This window comes from Leuciscus leuciscus, assembly GCF_965113295.1.
Source record: "Leuciscus leuciscus genome assembly, chromosome: 17".
Lineage (NCBI taxonomy): Eukaryota > Metazoa > Chordata > Actinopteri > Cypriniformes > Leuciscidae > Leuciscus > Leuciscus leuciscus.
In genome coordinates, this window is record NC_138741.1 from 36,017,800 (window position 1) to 36,037,678 (window position 19,879).

General features: G+C 40.2%; 2 protein-coding genes across 2 annotated transcripts in view; one reads left to right on the forward strand and one right to left on the reverse strand.

Annotated features, from left to right (window-relative positions):
• LOC309479461 (uncharacterized protein) overlaps positions 1-19,879 on the forward strand; it is a 227,363-nt gene that overhangs the window by 131,350 nt on the left and 76,134 nt on the right. The window lies entirely within an intron of this gene.
• LOC309478984 (uncharacterized protein) overlaps positions 16,456-19,879 on the reverse strand; it is a gene marked incomplete at its 5' end in the record, with an annotated part of 33,202 nt that continues 29,778 nt past the window's right edge. Inside the window, 2 exons of the mRNA XM_082142829.1 lie at positions 16,456-16,812; positions 19,253-19,302. The remainder of the gene's footprint in view (positions 16,813-19,252; positions 19,303-19,879) is intronic.

The following is a 19,879-nucleotide window of genomic DNA, read 5'->3' on the forward strand; positions in this document are numbered from 1 at the left end:
CAGCATTGTATAAATACAATATTACGTCGTCAGCATATAAACTAAGCGTTTCCACACCTCCAACCTGAAGCCCCTTCATCTGTGGGTGCTCTCTTATTGTTACAGCAAGCGGCTCCAGTGCAATAGCAAAGAGCGCCGGAGACAATGGACAGCCTTGCTGAACCGAGCGTTGCAAAAAAAAAGGGGCTGACCGATCACCATTCGTCAAAACAGAACAGCACGGTTCTACATATATCAGTTTCACCCAAGAGATAAAAGTTTCCCCGAATCCAAACCTGCGCAGTGACTCAAACATATAAGGCCACTCGACCTGATCAAAAGCTTTATGTGCGTCAAGGGACAAAATAGAAGCTCCTTTAGTACCACTAAAATCAGAGTAAATAGTATTGAGCAGCCGCCTGACATTAGAAAAAGAGAGTCTGCCGGGAATAAACCCTGTCTGGTCAAGATGGATGATAGAAGCCAAATATTTATTCAATCTAGTAGCCAAGATTTTAGTTATTACTTTGCGATCAAAGTTTTGAAGTGCAATTGGCCTAAAGTTTGCAGGGTCAGTTTCGTCTCTGCCCTTTTTTAAAATGAAAGAAATGTTTGCTTCATAAAGGGTTTTTGGCAATTTTCCATTACTTTTAGAATTATGCATCATTCTGAGCATAAGTGGTGCGAGAATATCACAAAATCTCTTATAGAATTCTGCGCAGTAACCATCGGGCCCAGCAGCCTTGCCTGATGGAAATGACTTTATGGCATTGATGACTTCCTGTAGCGTAAAGTCTGAATCAAGACATTTCGTAGCAGCGTCACTCAATTTGGGCAATGATATAGAGTCAAAGAAATCATTCAGATTAGATTGTGAAACATTGTGTTTGGAAGAGTAAAGCTCAGAATAGAATTCCCTGAAACGACGGTTTATGTCAGCAGGATTGGTTAGAAGAGTGCCTGTTTTAGACTTAATACCACGAATTGCTCTTGAAGCCTGGGCACCTTTAAACTGTTGCGATAATAGTTTACCGGGTTTATCCCCAAGCTCAAAGTGTTTCTGCCTTAATTTCAAAAGTAAGTTCTTAACTTGGCCTCTCATAATATCATTGTATTCATATTTAAGCTTCAATATCTCTTTGTAGTGATCCGGTGATTTAGAATTTTGGTAAGTTCTTTCCAAACTAGGAAGAGTGTTGTTAATTTCAAGCAGTCTCATCTCTCTCTCCTTTTTAATGGCTGAGGTGTAGGAGATTATATCACCACGCAAAACGACTTTTAATGTTTCCCATAGGGTCAAGTCAGACACTTCACCATTATCATTTAGTTCTATAAAATCTTTCAATTTAGAGGTTATATTCTTAACGAAGTTGTCATCACTTAGAAGGTTTGGGTTAAAACGCCAAGAATAAGTCTGTTTTGGGAGGGAAATATTGAATGATATTGCTAAAGGGCTGTGGTCAGAGATCAAAATATTATGGTATTTGGAATTGGTGATTTGAGAAATAAGGTTAGAGCTAGTCAAAAAATAATCAATCCTACTGTAGGATTTGTGAACATTTGAGTAGAATGAATACTCTTTGCTTGTAGGATGCTGAATCCTCCAAATATCTACTAGATTCCTAGTTTTCAAAAGGTTGTTTAGAAGCTTTACAGATACAATTTCGGGTGCTGGTCTTGTAGATAATCTATCTAAGAAAGGATCTAGATAGCAGTTAAAATCCCCGGCTATTATTATTTATTATGTTTGAATCACTATCGTCTGGAAGCAGATCAAAAACCTTTCTGAAAAAATTGGGCTTGTCCGTGTTCGGACCATATATATTAAGCAGGGTTAATGAGAACGAGTTTATAGTACCAGAGACCAATAAATATCTACCAAGAGGGTCATTGTTAACAGAAGTTACCTGAAATGGGATATTTATTCGAAACAATATTGCCACACCACGGGCATGCGAGGTAAATGGTGATTGATATATCTGAGACACCCAATTACATTTCAACCTATGTTGCATAGCTGTTTTGATATGGGTCTCTTGTAAAAAAATTATATCCGCAGAAAGAGATTTCAGGTGTTTAAAAACGGGCATGCGAGGTAAATGGTGATTGATATATCTGAGACACCCAATTACATTTCAACCTATGTTGCATAGCTGATCAAAAACCTTTCTGAAAAAATTGGGCTTGTCCGTGTTCGGACCATATATATTAAGCAGGGTTAATGAGAACGAGTTTATAGTACCAGAGACCAATAAATATCTACCAAGAGGGTCATTGTTAACAGAAGTTACCTGAAATGGGATATTTATTCGAAACAATATTGCCACACCACGGGCATGCGAGGTAAATGGTGATTGATATATCTGAGACACCCAATTACATTTCAACCTATGTTGCATAGCTGTTTTGATATGGGTCTCTTGTAAAAAAATTATATCCGCAGAAAGAGATTTCAGGTGTTTAAAAACTTTCCCCCTTTTGACTGCACTACCAAGCCCTTTCACGTTCCATGAAATCAGTTGTAAATCTCTGCCTCCTACATGCATTTTACCTTGTACTTGAGTCATTTTGAAAAAATACAAAAAAATACAATTGCTGTTGCAATACCGAATACAAGTGAGTAAAACATGTGCATCTGAGCCGAACAAGAACAACAACACAGTACCACAACCACCCCCCCTCCCTCACTTCCGCGTCCCCCGAACTTGACGCGTATCTTCCCCTCTTGGCCAAAACAGGAGCTGCTGGACAAATAGTAGGCCGACCCAAGTAGCGCCCTCCACCATAACGTAAATATAGGTTTGAAAAATTGAAAGCTAGTAACACGTTTGAAAAACAAAGTAAAATACGCCTTTAAAAGAAATTGTCCTGCGCCCTGGTGTATCAATAATTGTCATGTGTCTGGACAGTAATTTATTGACACGCAGTTCGAAAAATGGTCAACAGTGTGGCGCATTTAGCACAGAAGAACGAACACGCTCACCTTAAATAGAAAGTAAAAATGTTCATCACGTTCTTTAACCATCTGCCGAAGCGCTACGTTCCTTCAATGAACGAGCCGCTTCAGCTGCCGCTGGATCATTGAAAACCTCCGGAATATTCTCCTCCTCATCCCAGTACACATGAAGCCTGGCCGGGTAGCGCAGGTGATGTTTAACTCCTCCGTCTCTCAGGGCTTTCATCACGTCTCGGAAGGCACGGCGCTGGCTCATCACTTCGTTGGTATAATCAGGGAAAATTAAAATGTTGTTTCCCTTGTACTCCATTGATTGCGTCCTGCTGAGGTGTAGAATCTGCTCCTTCACCTGAAAATGATGAATGCGAGCCATGATGGTGCGCGGTTTGCCACCCGCCGTTGATTTGGGTTGCAGAGAGCGATGCGCACGATCAACTTTCACTGGATGTGGAAAGTGCTGTTTACCCAGCAGTTCAGGAATAAGTTTGGAAACAAAATCAGTTGGTTTCCCTTCTTCTGAATCCTCTTTTATACCAACAATCTTGATGTTGTGTCTGCGGGACTGTGCTTCTAAATCCAGTAGTTTGGTTTGAAGCTGGCTGGTGTATTTTGTTAAATCTTCACACTTGGCTTCAAGCACTTCCACACGTTCTTCAAGTGCACTGGTCGTTTGCTCTTGACTGACCATGCGGTTTTGCAGGTCAGTTTGCACGGAGAGTACAGACTGAAATTTTGTGTCAAAGGCATCAAAGCGTTCATCGAGTCTCCCCAGAATCGTCTCTGACATTTCCTTACACATTTCCTTGCATATCTCGTACATGTGGGTTTTGTCTATGGACGTAATATCTGAAGTGGTAGCCGGAGGTTTAGCAGAGGGCTCGCTGGAACGGCTATCGCTGGCACTAGCCCCGCTAGCATTAGCACTGCTGATGTATCCATCGATGGTCTTGGACTTCCCAGGAGGGTTTCTTTGCCGCGACATTTTCAAATTAGCGAGGTTCAACGGATGAGATAGGCAAGCGAGCAAAAAATATAAACTCTTAGACAGTTTTATCGTGGTGTTCTGTAATTTTGCATAAGTTGCGGTGGAGAGCACAAACTATGCACGTCTACATCCTACACGTGCGCACTAGCGCCCCCGGAGATTGATCTTGATACTGATATCTGGTCAGATGCATTTGAATCTGTTAAGAAACTGTTTATGTGTAATAGACTTAGAGAGAGTCAGTACAGGATATTGCATAGATTGCAGCGCACTCCTCATTTTCTAAACAAGATTAACCCCCAAGTCTCTCCCCTCTGTAGGAAGTGTAAGAAAGAAGTAGGGACCTACTATCATTGTATTTGGCAATGTCCCTTAATACTCCGGTATTGGAGGAATATTTCTCAGGAGCTAAGTTAAATTTTTCACAAAACAGTTAAATCAGAACCAGTCCTGTTCCTTCTGAATCTACATTTAGAGCAGCTCTCTCTATCTGCAGGGCAACTGTTGTTAATGGGTAAACTCTTACTTCTAGCAAGGCGTTGTGTTTTGTTCCAGTGGATTGAGGAAAAACCTCCCTCGGTCACACAGTGGTACAGAGAAATATTTAAGGTTTTTCCTCTGGAACGCCTCAGTGCCATATTAAGGGGCAATACCAATTTGTTTGGCAACCTTTTCTTGACTACCTTCCTGGTGATCTTGCTGGTTTGCTGCAGGATGGGAGACCACATTTTGTCTTCACCAATAAGTCATAAATTCTTTTGAAATATTTTTTTATTTTTTTTTGTATGTATGTGTTTTGTTGTAAACAATAATGCAGGTTATGTGATGTGCAATTTGTGTGTGTGAATAATTTCCCCCTGTTTTGTTTTGTATGTTGGTAATAGCTGGGCTTGTTTGTTTGTTGTTTGTGTAAAATCAATAAAATATATATAAAAAAAAGAAAAAAGAAAGCGCATCCGCCACTGCTAATGTTTTGCCTGGTGCATGCTCAGCTGTGGCATTGAAGCGCATGAGTCTCATTAATAGCCTCTGGCACCTGATTGGGACACAGTCTAAGTCTTTACTGTTCATGAGAGGTACCAATGGTTTGTGATCAGTAACCAATCTAAAGCCATCCAGTCCATACAGGTATTTATCAAACCGTTCACAGGCCCACACACTTGTCAGGCACTCCTTCTCGATTTGCGCGTACCTTTTCTCCGCGTCACTTAATCGCCTTGAGCAGTAGGCCACGGGCTTCCAGTTATCTCCGTGCTGCTGGAGAAGAACGCCGCCCAGCCCGTAGCTGCTGGTGTCTGCTGACACTATGGTGGGCTTGTTGGCATCGTAGAAGGTAAGTACCGGAGCTGTGGCTAGTGCAGTCTTTAGGTTCCTGAACGCCTCGCACTGAGCAGGTCCCCACATCCACTCCTTGTCTCCTTTCAGTAGTTCGTACAGTGGGTGGGCCACTGTTGATAACTCTGGAATGAACTTGGCTAAATAATTAACCATCCCTAAGAATCTTTTGAGTTCTGTTGTGTTTTGTGGTTGTGGAAAGTTCCCTATTCCTGCGACTTTAGTTGGGTCTGCCCTGACACCTGCCTCATCGATTAGATGACCCAAGAAGCGAACCTGTCTCTGTTTGAACTTGCACTTTGCCTGGTTCAACTTGAGCCCTGCTTTCTCAATGACCTTCAACACCTCAGCCAGTCGTCGGTCATGTTGCTCCTCTGTCTCTGCGTGAATCAAAATATCATCCATAAAGATCTCTGTCCCTTCTAGGCCAGCCAGAGTTTCCGACATTTTCCTCTGGAAAATTTCGGGAGCACTTGTAATTCCGAAAGGAAGATGGCGGAAAGCATATCTCCCAAACGGAGTGATAAAAGTGGTGAGCGTCCTGCTCTCCTCGTGCAGAGGGATCTGATCAAATCCACTTGCTGCGTCCAGTGACGTGAACACTTTTGAACCGGCGAGCTTTGGCATTATTTCCTCCACTGTGGGCAGGACATACTTCTCCCGTTTCACAGCTCTGTTCAGTTTCCTGAGGTCTGCACAGAGACGGACCTCTCTCTTATTGGGTTTGAGCACCGGGACCATAGCAGCGCACCAATCTGTCGGCTGTATTACTTTTTCAATTATGCCCTCATCCTCCATGCGCTGCAGTTCCTTTTTTACCAGCGGTACCAGTGGCAGGGGTATCCGCCTGGCTGTCGGCACTGCATATGGCTGGGCATCGTCGCGCAGGGCTATTCTGACTGGCTCAGTTTTCAATAATCCGCTTGATCCAAACACACCACTGACCTCACCCATCCTTTTCACTAGCCCCATTTCCACTGCCTCCTCGCGGCCCAGTAAACAGCTTTTTCCATCTGTCACATACACCTTAAGGGAGTACTTTCTCTCCTTATAGCTGGTGGTACCCTGGAACATGCCTATGCAGCTGAGATCTGGTCTGTAGGCTCTAGTTTCATTTTAGGAGTCATCTTTTTAAATGTCTCTTTATCAATAATGGTAGCGTCGGCTCCTGTATCAATTTTAAAGGTTACTACCACATTGTTTACAGGTAAGCCTACAGTCCATGTATCCACATTATCCTCCCTGTCAACTGCTCCAAGGAAGTATGTCTGTCCAGGCTGTTCGCTTGTGACTTCTCTCACTGCTTTAGAATGACATTTACGTTCCCAATGTCCTCCTTTGTGACACTTATTACACTTGCTTTTTAATGCAGGACAATGTCTTTCATCAGAATGTTGTGGCTTACCGCACCTCCCACACTCCTCCTTTGTGTTGGGTCCATGGCTGTTGTTCTCTCGTCGCTGACTCTTTTTTCTATACTGTCCAACCTTCCCTTTGACATCATTAACATTGGCCAGCTGAGCTTCCGGCCGATTGGTTTGAAGGTTGACCTGCCGCGTTATCGCCTCTGTCTGACGCACACTTTCAATCACTTGCGTCAACGTCAGGTCTGCTTTGAGCTGGAACTGATGGGAAAGTTCCTTGTCCGCTATTCCTACCACAAGACGATCCCTTATGTGTTCATCTCTTGTAGCCCCAAATTGACAGTGCTCTGCTAATTCATATAATGTCCTGATGTACATTACAGGCATCTATCAATACTTTAAAGACAACGACTCGTGAGTTCTCTCTGTGTTCGGTTTATTAGTTTTCCAGCATGAACAACAACTCAAAACATCCCGTCTATATCTCTTCTTCGGCTCCTCCTTCCCGACTAGAACAACGACACCTCTCAGTCACTACCTGTCATTACAAATATTAATAATTATTCTAATTATTATTTCTAAATATCTTCAAATGCATCCTATTTTTGCCAGCGATGAAGATCTTTATTAGTTGAACATCTTCGTATGCTGTCTGTGAATGAATGATTCCACAGGATGATATATTCGATTTCATTTCACTCAGGTAATACATTTTACAACCAAACAGATTATTACGCCACGATAGCACTACTAGAAAGTATGACATTACCCGTTTTTTGGACATATACATTAATTTATACATTAAATAAGCTACCATTGTTCACAGTTTATGAACACCCGCCATCCCGCGGTAGTTTGTGTGTATTGTTGTGCAGTGGCGTGCGAACTCGACTTGAAAACGAATGCCTTTGCCTGCCGTAGACACAGTTAACCAGTTTAAACATGCTTGCAGAAATATACATTTGATTATATTTTGGAGAACAGACAGAAGAAGATCCGGTGATGTACTTTTGTTTGTTTTTTTGTGTTCAGATGTTCAGTAGCAGTCATGAGCGCGAGCACATGTGGAGAGTTTTAACTCTTTCTTCTCTGTGTCAATTACATGCCTTTGAATGCAACACTCTGCAGATTCACTTTATTTCTACATGTCTAATAATCCAAATGTAGTTGTATAAGTTACTATTATACAAACCAAAGGACAGGCAATGATTTTCGGGCTACAGATGGCAGAAATAATGCTTGTCTCTTCTGTTTTTTTTTGCAAAGATAGCCTATCTACTTATGATAATAATAGTCATTTAAAAAAAAAAAAATCATTTTATATATATGACGACTTCAGATGCAAAAGCCTCTAAGTACCATCTGAAATTTTCTACTAAAAGAGCATTTTTATCAAGCTTGTATGTTTATGTTCAGTTATTTCACTTAAATGGCAATGAAAAGTACCTATTAATTGTCATTAAAGTGAAATTACTGAACTTAAATATACGAGCTCGATAAAAATGCTTGTTTTAGAAGAAAGTTTCAGATGGCACTCAGAGGCTTTTGCATCTGAAGTCTTCATATATATATATATATATATATATATATATATATATATTTATTACTTTTACTTTTACTTTGAGTAAATATTTCTATAAGTACTTGTACTTTTACTTGAGTACAGTTTTTGGATACTCTACCCACCTCTGGTTAATTGATGCACATGATGTTGTATAACGTTAATGGTCGCCGAATATAACCACACAATGGCGTTAACTGTTATCTACATCACAAGAGAAATGGACGAATCAGTCATATAAAAAAGTTATTCAGTAAATCGCTTTGGACAAAAGCGTCTGCTTTGGCCTGTTAAATAACATATAGATAATAGATGGACAATAACGAATGTCACCCATAACATCTATAACTAATGGTTGCCCTTTTCATTTTTCTTTCCTCATAGGTTCAAATACTAATAGCTGGACTGAAGTGGCACTACACCATGCCTAACAACAAAGGTAAGCCATGTAGCTATAGTGTAATTTAGATTAAAGTCAAATATTGAAAGCAACACATTGACCGTAAGAGAGAATAAAATAATAAATTACCCTTGTGTAATACCTATACTGTCATATTATTATTTCAATGAACAGATAAGAGCAATTAATTTGTGTTTTATTGTATATCTGCATTAGGGGTGTCCCCGACTATGGATTTTCATAGTCGAATCAGAATCGTCAAGTCTTGCCTATAGTCGACTAATAGTCGAATCATGTGTATGGGGGCGGGGCTTTAACATTTCAAAGCCGCGATGTACAGAAAATCACACAAAGATATAGAAGAAAATGTATAAAAACATTTTGGATCAATAAAACTAAGAAATAACATTAATAACTCCAGAAAGTCCACACTGCAGACAGGATTTACATTTCACATGCAAAAAAAAAATTTAATCGGCTAAATTACCTGTGCGAGCAGGCTCTAAGTACAGCACAACATCGATGCACCGAAAAAATGAACAATTAATTAAATATGAACAGAATATACCTTTCTAATAAATAAAAATACAAAACGAAATAAATCAGAATCAAGTCACAAGATGAGGAGCAAATGTGTGCAAAATGCCTAAAGTGCAGGGGAACATAATATTCAAAACACAAGCCACAAATAGTTAGATTAGATAACCCTGACAGATCAATAAATACAATTAAAATAAAGAAATTATTAAAATAACGATAGTAGCCAGAATTTTCTACTTTGTCTTTTTAACTGCAGAAACAACAATAAATGCTAAACTGGAGTCGCAGTCTTTTTAGCTAAACATGTTCACAGCATCCAAAAATCTAATTTTTTATTAACTAGTTTTGAAATCACTTGTACCCGATACCTGATCGAGAGAACAAATCCAGTCTTTCACTCTGTCTGTGTCCGCTGGAGTCTTTTGTGCGCGCGGATAAAATACACTCTAAAACACTTAACGTGAAAAACGTTTAACGACTCAATCTCCTAAAATAGTTAAATTAAGGAAAACCATGATTGCACTTCTGCCGGCCAACGTTAACAAGTTAGTTTTCCACGGGACATTCTAAAATGCTTAACGTGAAAAAAGCTTTTAAAACGCTTAAAGGCACTTTAACGTGGCTTAATGTACACAGTAGCCTACACACTTTATGTGCAGAGAAGCAGATGAACCCAGAATAGGTTCCTCCTATATTTTTTATTTAACTATTTTAGGAGATTGAGTCGTTAAACGTTTTTCACGTTAAGTGTTTTAGAGTGTATTTTATCCGCGCGCACAAAAGACTCCAGCGGACACAGACAGAGTGAAAGACTGGTTTTCCTGATGCTAAATCCAGCCTTGGAGAATATCCTTTCTGATGGTGTACATGATCCACACTTTAGATTTTCTTATCCCAGACATTGTTAAAGATTTAAATCCTTGCCGCCAAGACGCTCCTCTGTCGGTCACGGATTGAAAGTGAAACTTAAATCTGTCACGGGGTGTTTGGATTTATTCACGCACGTTAAAAAATATTTAGAAAGCTTCTTTCTTTGCACATTTTTATATACAGTATTATCATAATAGGCTGAATATTAACGTATTGACAGAAAACCGGTAGTTCTATGTGAAATCAGACATTGAGCACCCTCATATAGCCAAAGTGGCATGATCCTCGTTTCATAACACCTCAGCGAAGATTCGAGCGTGAGATCGGTAGTCGAATCAGGCTCCTCCAATCGAAGCATCGAATCTTCGACTATTCGGGGTCACCCCTAATCTGCATATCATTTTTTTCTGTTTTGTTTGGATAGAAAGAAATCAATGGCCGACACAAGTTACTTGTGTGTGTTAAAATATGTGTACTGACAAAAAAAAAAAAAAACCCAAAAAGACAGGTATTTGCCTCATATATGTACAATATGTATTTGATGAACTCTTAAAGCCTATCTTCGTGAAAAAAAGGTTAAATATTATTTTTAATGGCATTCATGTGCAATGGGGAGAGTAATACAATATGTTCCTATGAACCACAGCGTGTTTAACACACAAACGATAAGTTCAGTTCAATTAAAGGACAAGTTCGGTATTTTACACTTAAAGCCCTGTTTTCAGATCGTTTCTGATGAAATACAATGGTTAAGATTGAAATTTGGACAAATGCTGCTGGCCCGAGAATTTTCGGTTTCTGTGGTAGCACCCCCCCCCCCCCCCCCCCCCACCTCCACAATCGTAGTTTTTGTCCAACTCCATTGACTTGTATTGGATGAAAAACTACGATAAAACCTGTTTGAAAGCATCTTTTGCAGCGATTTTTGTGTGAGCATATCAGTGAACACCCCTGACCACTCGGTGAGTTTCACGTCTTTGTAAACGAAAGTTTAATGCGTTTTAGGAAGGATTATTCCAGTGCACCTATGCAACCATTGTGGAGGTGGGGGGGTGCTACCACAGAAACCGAAAATTCTCGGGCCAGCAGCATTTGTCCAAATTTCAATCTTCTTAACCATTGTATTTCACCAGAAACGATCTGAAAACAGGGCTTTAAGTGTAAAATACCGAACTTGTCCTTTAAGTGAAATTAACAGTTTTGTTTTGATTGCTGGTAGCTTTATTCCTTACCCGTCGAAGTTTATGGTTTGAATCGATCTGCCATGTTTTCTGTTTGTTTGTGTTTGTGTTTGTTCTTTGCATCTTTTATCCACACTAGTTCACTTTCTGTTAATTTCTGTTCAAAGCTTCCATGCAGGATCTGGGTGATTGCTGTGTGAAAAAAGGGCACGCGATTTAAACTCGCGAGGGGAAGTGCGATTATTCCGGGGAGTCGGATTTTGGGCGGATTTCCGAGTGGGCGGGTTTTGGTGAGCTTTTGGGCTGGAAATCCCTGTCCCAATCTGGCAACACTGGGCGAGGACAGTCTGCGCAATGAAAGCACGTTGCAGAAGCCGAGGGAAACGCTTTATAAAGCAGCTTTCTGCCATTGGAACTCATTCTCCTTCACCGACGATCTCCTTCTCTTCGCTGAGACTCTCCGAGAACTGAAGCATCAGACAGCAGATCCAGCGATCTCTCCTCGATAATAACACTGAGCTCAATATGCCTTTACCGGACTCTATACCTGAAACACCTGTAACCCGGCCAGCTTTGTCTGTTTCACAGATACTCCAGTGGTTTGCTTGTGTCAGTGGTTTGGTTTCAGCTGGATTTCAATGCTCGTCTTCTCCAAAGCTACGGCTCATCGCACAGCTCTTTTCGACAGCAAACATGATCGGTTCAGGTGTACTTCACTTGGTGGAAGTGTTCTCATCTGAGTTTAGCTGGATGAACCTGATTTCAGCTGTGAACCAAATTGGATGTGGTGTGATTCGGGAGTTCAGAGGATTTCAGCGTTTGACCAGAGCAGCTCAACAAGCCGATGACAACATAATATAATGCGGTGAGATCCAGGCAGTCGAGGAAACTGAGGAAAGATGGAAATGAATAATCACTAATCAATAACGAATGAAAAGAAAAAAAATAACTAAGGAAAAATATAACTTTTTTTTTATATTTTAATGTTGTACTCAAATGACTGAATGTGACACTTCTCTGGTCCAGTATGTCTGTATAAACTGGCTTCAGAAACTACAGCCGTTTGAACAAACTTCAGTATCACTGAAGTTCAACAGAAGATCCTTCAGTTTGCATCGTCGTCTTTCATCTATCATCTTCAAGAGCGAATGTGATGGGACTGTTTTCCAGAAAGTTCCTGACAGTTCTTGACAGGGGCGTCAGACAGGGGGTAATAGTGGAACTGAGTAACGGGCCCTTGGCGAAGGGGGGGCCCCACAAAGATATATTGATGGTGTTGTGAGGGGCCCACCCCTTGGTTCTGTGACTGGGGCCCAACATTTGGTGCTACGCCCCTGGTTCTTGAGATCTAGCTGTTAGGTTGGTGTAGAGTTGATAAATGTTGCTAGCCCTTTAAGGTTGGGGTTACATGGGAAGGTGGGTGTGGTCCGGTTGGACCGGCGGGAGTGTAGAACAGGAGAAACAAAATAAAAAAGACGTAACACGTTCGGTTGTTAAACCTATCCTGCGTTGTGTCAGTTATTGAGAAATCTACATGGTGTCAGAAGTGATCGAACATGGCACAAGGTCTCCGCCGTATTGATCCATTAATTTTCGACGAGCACATTGCTGACAACTGGAGCAAATTCGAAAAAGAATGGCGCATATATTGCAATGCTGGTCTATCAGACAAATTGAAGAAGGTGTAGGCGTACACTCTGCTGAATTTAGCGGGCCCCGACGCGGTGGAGAAATCCGAGGCTTTCACATTTGCCGAGGGAGAGGACAGAGAAGATCCCGATGTATTACTGCAGAAGTTTGCTGAACTCTGCTTGCCTACAAAGAACATTATAATGGACAGACACGTCTTCAACATGACTAATCAAAAACCTGGTGAGTCCATTCAGTCGTATGTTTCCACACTAAAATTACTCGCAAAAAAATTTGACTTTGGAACTTTAAATGACGAGCTAATACGTGACCGCATAGTCTGCGGGATTGAAAGTGACGGTGTGCGGAAACAGCTGCCAATGTATGCTTGTTATATGAGCAATCTGAAAAGAGCACTGAAGCAATGAAGGGGAAAGTCATGGCAGAGCGTGCAGTGCGATCCGCCAAGCATCTGCTCGAGAAGTGCCATAGATTCAGGCTGCTTTACTCCACCTGCGTAACCTTCCACGCGCTGACCTGCCATCACCTGCCCAACTGCTCCTCTCCAGGCGTACGAGAACTTTTCTTCCTGAGCTGAAAGACAGACTGATGCCCTCTGTATGCTGCAACGTCAAGGCAGTGCTTACCAGGAGGAGAAAGGAAAGCAAAGCATACTATGACCGCAATGCCCACACCCTTCCACCCTTACAACAGGGTCAGACAGTAAGGATGCAGATGGCTCGCGGTTTCGACAAACTGGCAGTTGTACAGGGCCATGCTGCTCAACCTAACAGCTATGTGGGGACCTCTCAGGGCAGACAGTACATAAGAAATCGACGTCTCCTCCTCCGTGTTCAAGAGCCTGCGCCCACTGAATGTTCAGAAGATGATTATAGACCACTTCCACCAGCGTGACCTCTTACAACCCTCCTGTCATCTACAGTGTTACCATCTCAGAGCGAAGCACCTGCCACTGGTGATGTTGCTGCAACTGCCCAGCCTGTAGTGACTCGTTCAGGGAGAGTTAGCCGTCCTAACCCACGTTATCAGGACTATCTCACTGGTTAAGGATACCCTTTCTATATATTACATGTTATACTATCCTTATTCACATGTTCAGTTGGTGAATGTTAGCTTAAGGGAAGGGATGTAGAGTTGATAAATGTTGCTAGCCCTTTAAGGTTGGGGTTACATGGGAAGGTGGGTGTGGTCCGGTTGGACCGGCGGGAGTGTAGAACAGGAGAAACAAAATAAAAAAGACGAAACACGTTCGGTTGTTAAACCTATCCTGCGTTGTGTCAGTTATTGAGAAATCTACAGTTGGAAAACTCCTTGTAATGGTTGATTCAGTCTGTAACTCAGAACACGTTTGGACAGCAGTCAGTCTGATGTGGTTTGCCTAATGCTGATCGATTTCATTGGTGTGAAGTTCACTGTGAACGGAAAAGGGAAAAGAAACTGTATTTCACTGCAAATATTTCATTCCCTCACAATGGCTCTTATTCTGACATCTTGTCTCGTATCGAGACCTTCTTAATGACACATTCAGTCAGTCTGCAGTTTCTTTTGTGCTTAATCCAGTGTTAAGTCTGAATATTTATGGAAAACTTTGTAAAAGGTAGGTTAAATACACGCAGAGAAACAGATGAATATGATGGTAAGTAGAATAAGAAGGTAAGATGATTTTATCCAAAGTTTGCAACTTTCTTCTGTGGAACAAAAGACCCCATTCAGCAAACCCAGATCCATCACTCGTTCTCTCGGGGAAGAACAATCATTTCAACAACAGTATTTTGTTTACTTTAATGAACATTTGGCACATAATGTGTTTCTCAGCGTGTGTGTGTGTGTGTCTGTCTTGTTTCTTCTTCAGTGACGAGGAACATTATTGACGGGAAACTTCCAGAAGCTTCTGTGAGCATCGACCAGAAACATCACAAAACATCTTGAAGAGCTTTAATCTGGAAGAAGATCGGCAGAGACCGTAACTAAACCCCTGAGAAAGATAATCTGTGTTATTTGGTTTACTCTGTGAGATTTGTGTGTGTTTTCTAGCTGACATTGAGGAGCTTCTGGAGCATTTGATTGAAGAGTTCATCAGTTTTCTCTAGATTTCTACCAGCACGAGTTTGACTTCAACATCAACAGTATCTCAACATTATAAAGTACTTGAAACACTGAAATCAGTGCATAAAGACCCTCATGTATCCCATAATCAGTTCTTCTCACTGTCCACAGTATAAGATTCAAACCATTATCCAACAAAAGAAATATAAACACATTCAGTACAAGCGCTACATAGCTCATGACAAACAGGTGTGTGTCCCACTGAGAACCTGTAATATGTTTATTAATTCCCCTAAAATCCCAGTCACACGAACCATCATTTGATCCATCAGTAAACAGCCTCTCTCCTGTTTCAACACAAGCACTTCTTATAAAATATTTGCATATTAGAGTTTTGAGTTTTATGAGTACTTCCTGTAATCAGCAGTTTTATTATTGCCTTCCTTTATATTCATTTACCTCTTCCCTTTCTGCATCTTTTTTTTTTTTTTTTACTCATTTACAATTCTATGTAAGGATTATTCAATTCAATTTGATGGAATTTTACTATTATTTGAAATGCGTAAATCAAAAACATAACATTTTTTAGTGTAGTTTTAGACTTCCAGTAGAGTTTATGAAGCATGAGTGATTCCAGCCACTTCAGCACAAAACTCTGAGTGTCACAGATTTAACATCCGGACATTTGTGACTTGTTTGTTTTTGCAGCTTCGGTTCATGGCTTATAACGCTTTAACAAAGACTTTATGGCACTCTAGGTGTCAGTGGCCAGGGCCACCAAAGAGTCTTAATCACCACTGTGGACAGACTTCGTTTCAAAGTTGAAGACAGAATCATACATCCCTCCTGAAACAACTCTACTTCTGTCACTGATTCATGCGCGTGAGCTTCAGACTCCACATCATCATCATCATCATCATCACTCCGAGTGGCATGAGAGAGAAACTCTAGCAGGGTTTGGGAGATCCATCGGTTGCTCTGGCTGAAATAACACTATATTGGGACTGGAGAGGGTGCTCAAAGCTCCTCAGATCATATAACTTGGTGGAAAAATTAAAGAAATGATCATTGAATGATCAAACGTAATGCACACATAAGAATGTAGCTCTTTATTTTTTATTTTTATGTGCATACTTTCAACCCCAGTGATGTTCTGTGTGATTACAAATAAACAAATATATGCGACTGAATAAGCACATTTGTCTTTTTTTGTGAAATAACGGTAAATACCACTTTATTTCTCTGATTAATGTGCAATCCTGACACAAATTAGTTATCATTGTCTCACTTTTTATTGTAAAACATCAGTGCTTGTGTTTTAAATCTAAGCAGGGTTTCTGCAGCCATCTTCAAATCTAATTTAATGCTTAAATGCCATTTTTAATGCCATACACTTACAGCCATCTAGTGGCTTTGATGTATTCGTCGTGTGACTGTATGCACCGAACAGTGACGTCCGTACCGTACATTTCGGGACGAATACATGTACCTACCGTCGCACCCCTACTATAAATGGTTAATGGTAATGTTAATGAATTGTAACCATTCGGTTTGACGATGATGATTTAGAAACGGCTCACGAGACAGCTTAAAAAGTCAACTTTTATTTGCAGACATAAAAATGTCAAATTCAATCAGCCTGAACTTTTAAAGGCTGAAACTTAATCCGTAAAATTCAAGTGCTAAAGAAATTGAACAGTTGTAACTTTGTAAATAAGAGAATGCATGTGCCTTAATTCACTCCCTTTTAGTTTCAACTCAGACGAGTCAGTGGGCTTCAACGGTTTCTGATTCTCTCTCCACCAGAGTTTTGGCCATGATAACAGCAGGAGCTGAAGAAACTCCAGAACTCAGGAAGACACGCATTAAGAGTTTGATGAAGAAAAGCATCAAGTCGTTGCTCCTCACTTTTGTCATGCAGAGAGAAATCTGTCAGCAGCATCAACTGCAATAGACAAACACAAAAATAAAGTCTATATATAAAAAGTATATATATACACACATACACACGTCACACTGGTACAGGATATTGATGTAAATTTGTTTGTACAATCTGAGTTTGAACACGAGGAAGACTTAATGCATATAAAATATGTAACATCTGATTATTTACCGTTTATGCCCATATCATACTCTCTAAGCAAACACATTTAAAAAACAAATTTAAACTAATCTTCAAAATGTTAAGATCATAGCAAGTGTGTGTGTGTGTGTGTGTGTGTGTGTGTGTGTGTGTGAGAGAGAGAAAGATACAGAGAAATTTGCCATTTGTGCAAATACTGTAAAGCAGAATAGAGTATAAGAGAGAGGAAACAGTCAATGACTGTAAAACATCAGATTGATCAGAGATGCATCAGTAGAAGGGAGACAGATGGCATCAAATACAACATTTTACATTACAGTTTTTTTTATTCGCTTTGGTACTATTTTCACAAGTCAGGTGTACATTTTCAAAACTCAAAAATCCAAACTGATCACACTTGTAACACAGCTAGTCATTCTTTCAAAACCTGATCTCATGCTTTCATTACAGTTATACACATTTCAGTCCACATAACCATAGTTTCAAACACAAGATTATTGTAATATGTAATGAGAACATTTGGTTTAATCACAGAAACACAACAGTATGATCTTATTTCAATTTAGTACTTTTAACAATCAGTTCATTCAACAGCAAACAATGCAAGATACATGTTTCAAATCACAGTTGTTGCTGAATTAATTACAGTAATACAGGCTATGCCACATTAGAAAATACATGTGCATAACCTAACTTATGTAATTGAATCCATAATGTTTGTAATAGCATCTATCCAGTGTGTTATCAAAAGGTGTGATGAAGCACAGCCATGAGGTTCTGTGCTAGAACAGAGTTTGCTGGCAATGAATACAGTAAATGATTTTGACTATTTGACTGAATATACTGTAGTGGACCTTTACAGATGAAGGCTGAGGTACAGTAATGTAACTACCATGTCTCTACCATGTTTACAGTATCACATGGCATACATACATAGTTTTTTTTATTCGCTTTGGTACTATTTTCACAAGTAAGGTGTACATTTTCAAAACTCTTAGTGCTAATATCACAACAGATCATCAAAAGTGCACATGTTTTCAATTGTGTTTGCACAATACACAAAATCACACAGTATCCTTTTCACAACACAAAATAAGTGTTTCGTCTACATACATGTTTCATTCACAGTCACTGCCTTTCATAAAGCTCTTACTATCAAACCTTTGATTTGCATCTCTTCTTGTTCAGTTTAATACATTTGTCTATGATTTAATCCAAATGATCTTAATGGTTAATCAATGAATCATTTGGTACACCTATAGATATTGATTCAATACACTATAGAACTTGTTTGCAATTTCTGATATGGATAACCAAATGTAATGAATTCTTTTTACATAAGTGATTTATAGATAACCACCATGATGTTCAAAGTGTGTGCACACGCGTGTGTGTGTGTGTGTGTGTGTGTGTGTGTGTGTGTGTGTGTGTGTGTGTGTGTGTGTGTGTGTGTGTGTGTGTGTGTGTGTGTGTGTGTGTGTGTGTGTGTGTGTGTGTGTGTGTGTGTGTGTGTGTGTGTGTGTGTGTGAGAGAGAGAGAGAGAGAGAGAGAGAGAGAGAGAGAGAGAGAGAGAGAGAGAGAGAGAGAGAGAGAGAAAACAGTCAATGACTGATGCATCAGTAGAAGGGAGACAGATGGCATCAAATACAGCATTTTACAGTATGCATTACAATACTGTAAACAGATTACCATGGTAGAGACTGCCGAATTACTGTAACTCAACCTTCATCTATAAAGGTCCACTACTGTATAGATTCAGTCAAATGGTATAGAGTGAAATCATTTACTGTATTGCCAGCAAACTCTGTTCTAGCACAGAACCTCATGGCTGTACTTCATCACACCTTTTGATAACACACTGGATAGATACTATTACAAACATTATGGATTCGATTACTTCTAATGTGGCATAGCCTGTATTACTGTAATTAATTCAGCAACAACTGTGATTTGAAACATGTATCTTGCATTGTTTGCTGTTGGATGAACTGATTGTTAAAAGTACTAAATTGAAATAAGATCATACTGTTGTGTTTCTGTGATTAAACCAAATGTTCTCATTACATATTACAATAATCTTGTGTTTGAAACTATGCTTATGTGGACTGAAATGTGTATAACTGTAATGAAAGCATGAGATCAGGTTTTGAAAGAATGACTAGCTGTGTTACACGTGTGATCAGTTTGGATTTTTGCACTAAGAGTTGTGAAAATGTACACCTGACTTGTGAAAATAGTACCAAAGCGAATAAAAAAAAACTGTAAGTTGTGTGTTTGTGCATGTGTGTGTGTTAGGTCTCACCTCTTCATATCTTTTTTTTTTTTTTGCATGCCACGTTTTATACAATTGCTCTATGAGACAGAGAGAGAGAGAGAGTGAGTGTGAGAGAGTTAGTGAGTGTGTGTGTGTGTGTGTGTTAAAGAGTGTGTGAGTGTGTGTGTGAGTGAGTGAGTGAGTGTGTGAGAGTGTGTGTGTGTGTGTGTGTGTGTTAGTGAGTGTGTGAGAGTGTGTGAGTGAGTGAGTGAGTGAGTGAGTGAGTGAGTGAGTGAGTGAGTGAGTGAGTGTGTGTGTGAGAGAGTGTGAGAGTGAGTGAGTGTGTGTGTGTGTGTGAGTGAGTGTGAGTGAGTGAGTGAGTGTGAGTGAGTGAGTGTGTGTGTGTGTGAGTGAGAGTGTGTGTGAGAGAGTGTGAGTTAAAGAGTGTGAGAGTGTGAGTGAGTGTGTGAGTGTGAGTGAGTGAGTGTGGGTGAGTGTGAGTGAGTGAGTGAGTGAGTGAGTGTGAGAGTGTGTGTGTGAGTGAGTGTGTGAGAGTGTGAGTGAGAGAGTGGGAGTGTGAGTGTGAGTGTGAGTGAATGTGTGAGAGTATGAGTGAGAGTGAGTGAGAGTGTTTGAGATAGTGGGAGTGTGTGATTGAGTGTGAGTGCGAATCAA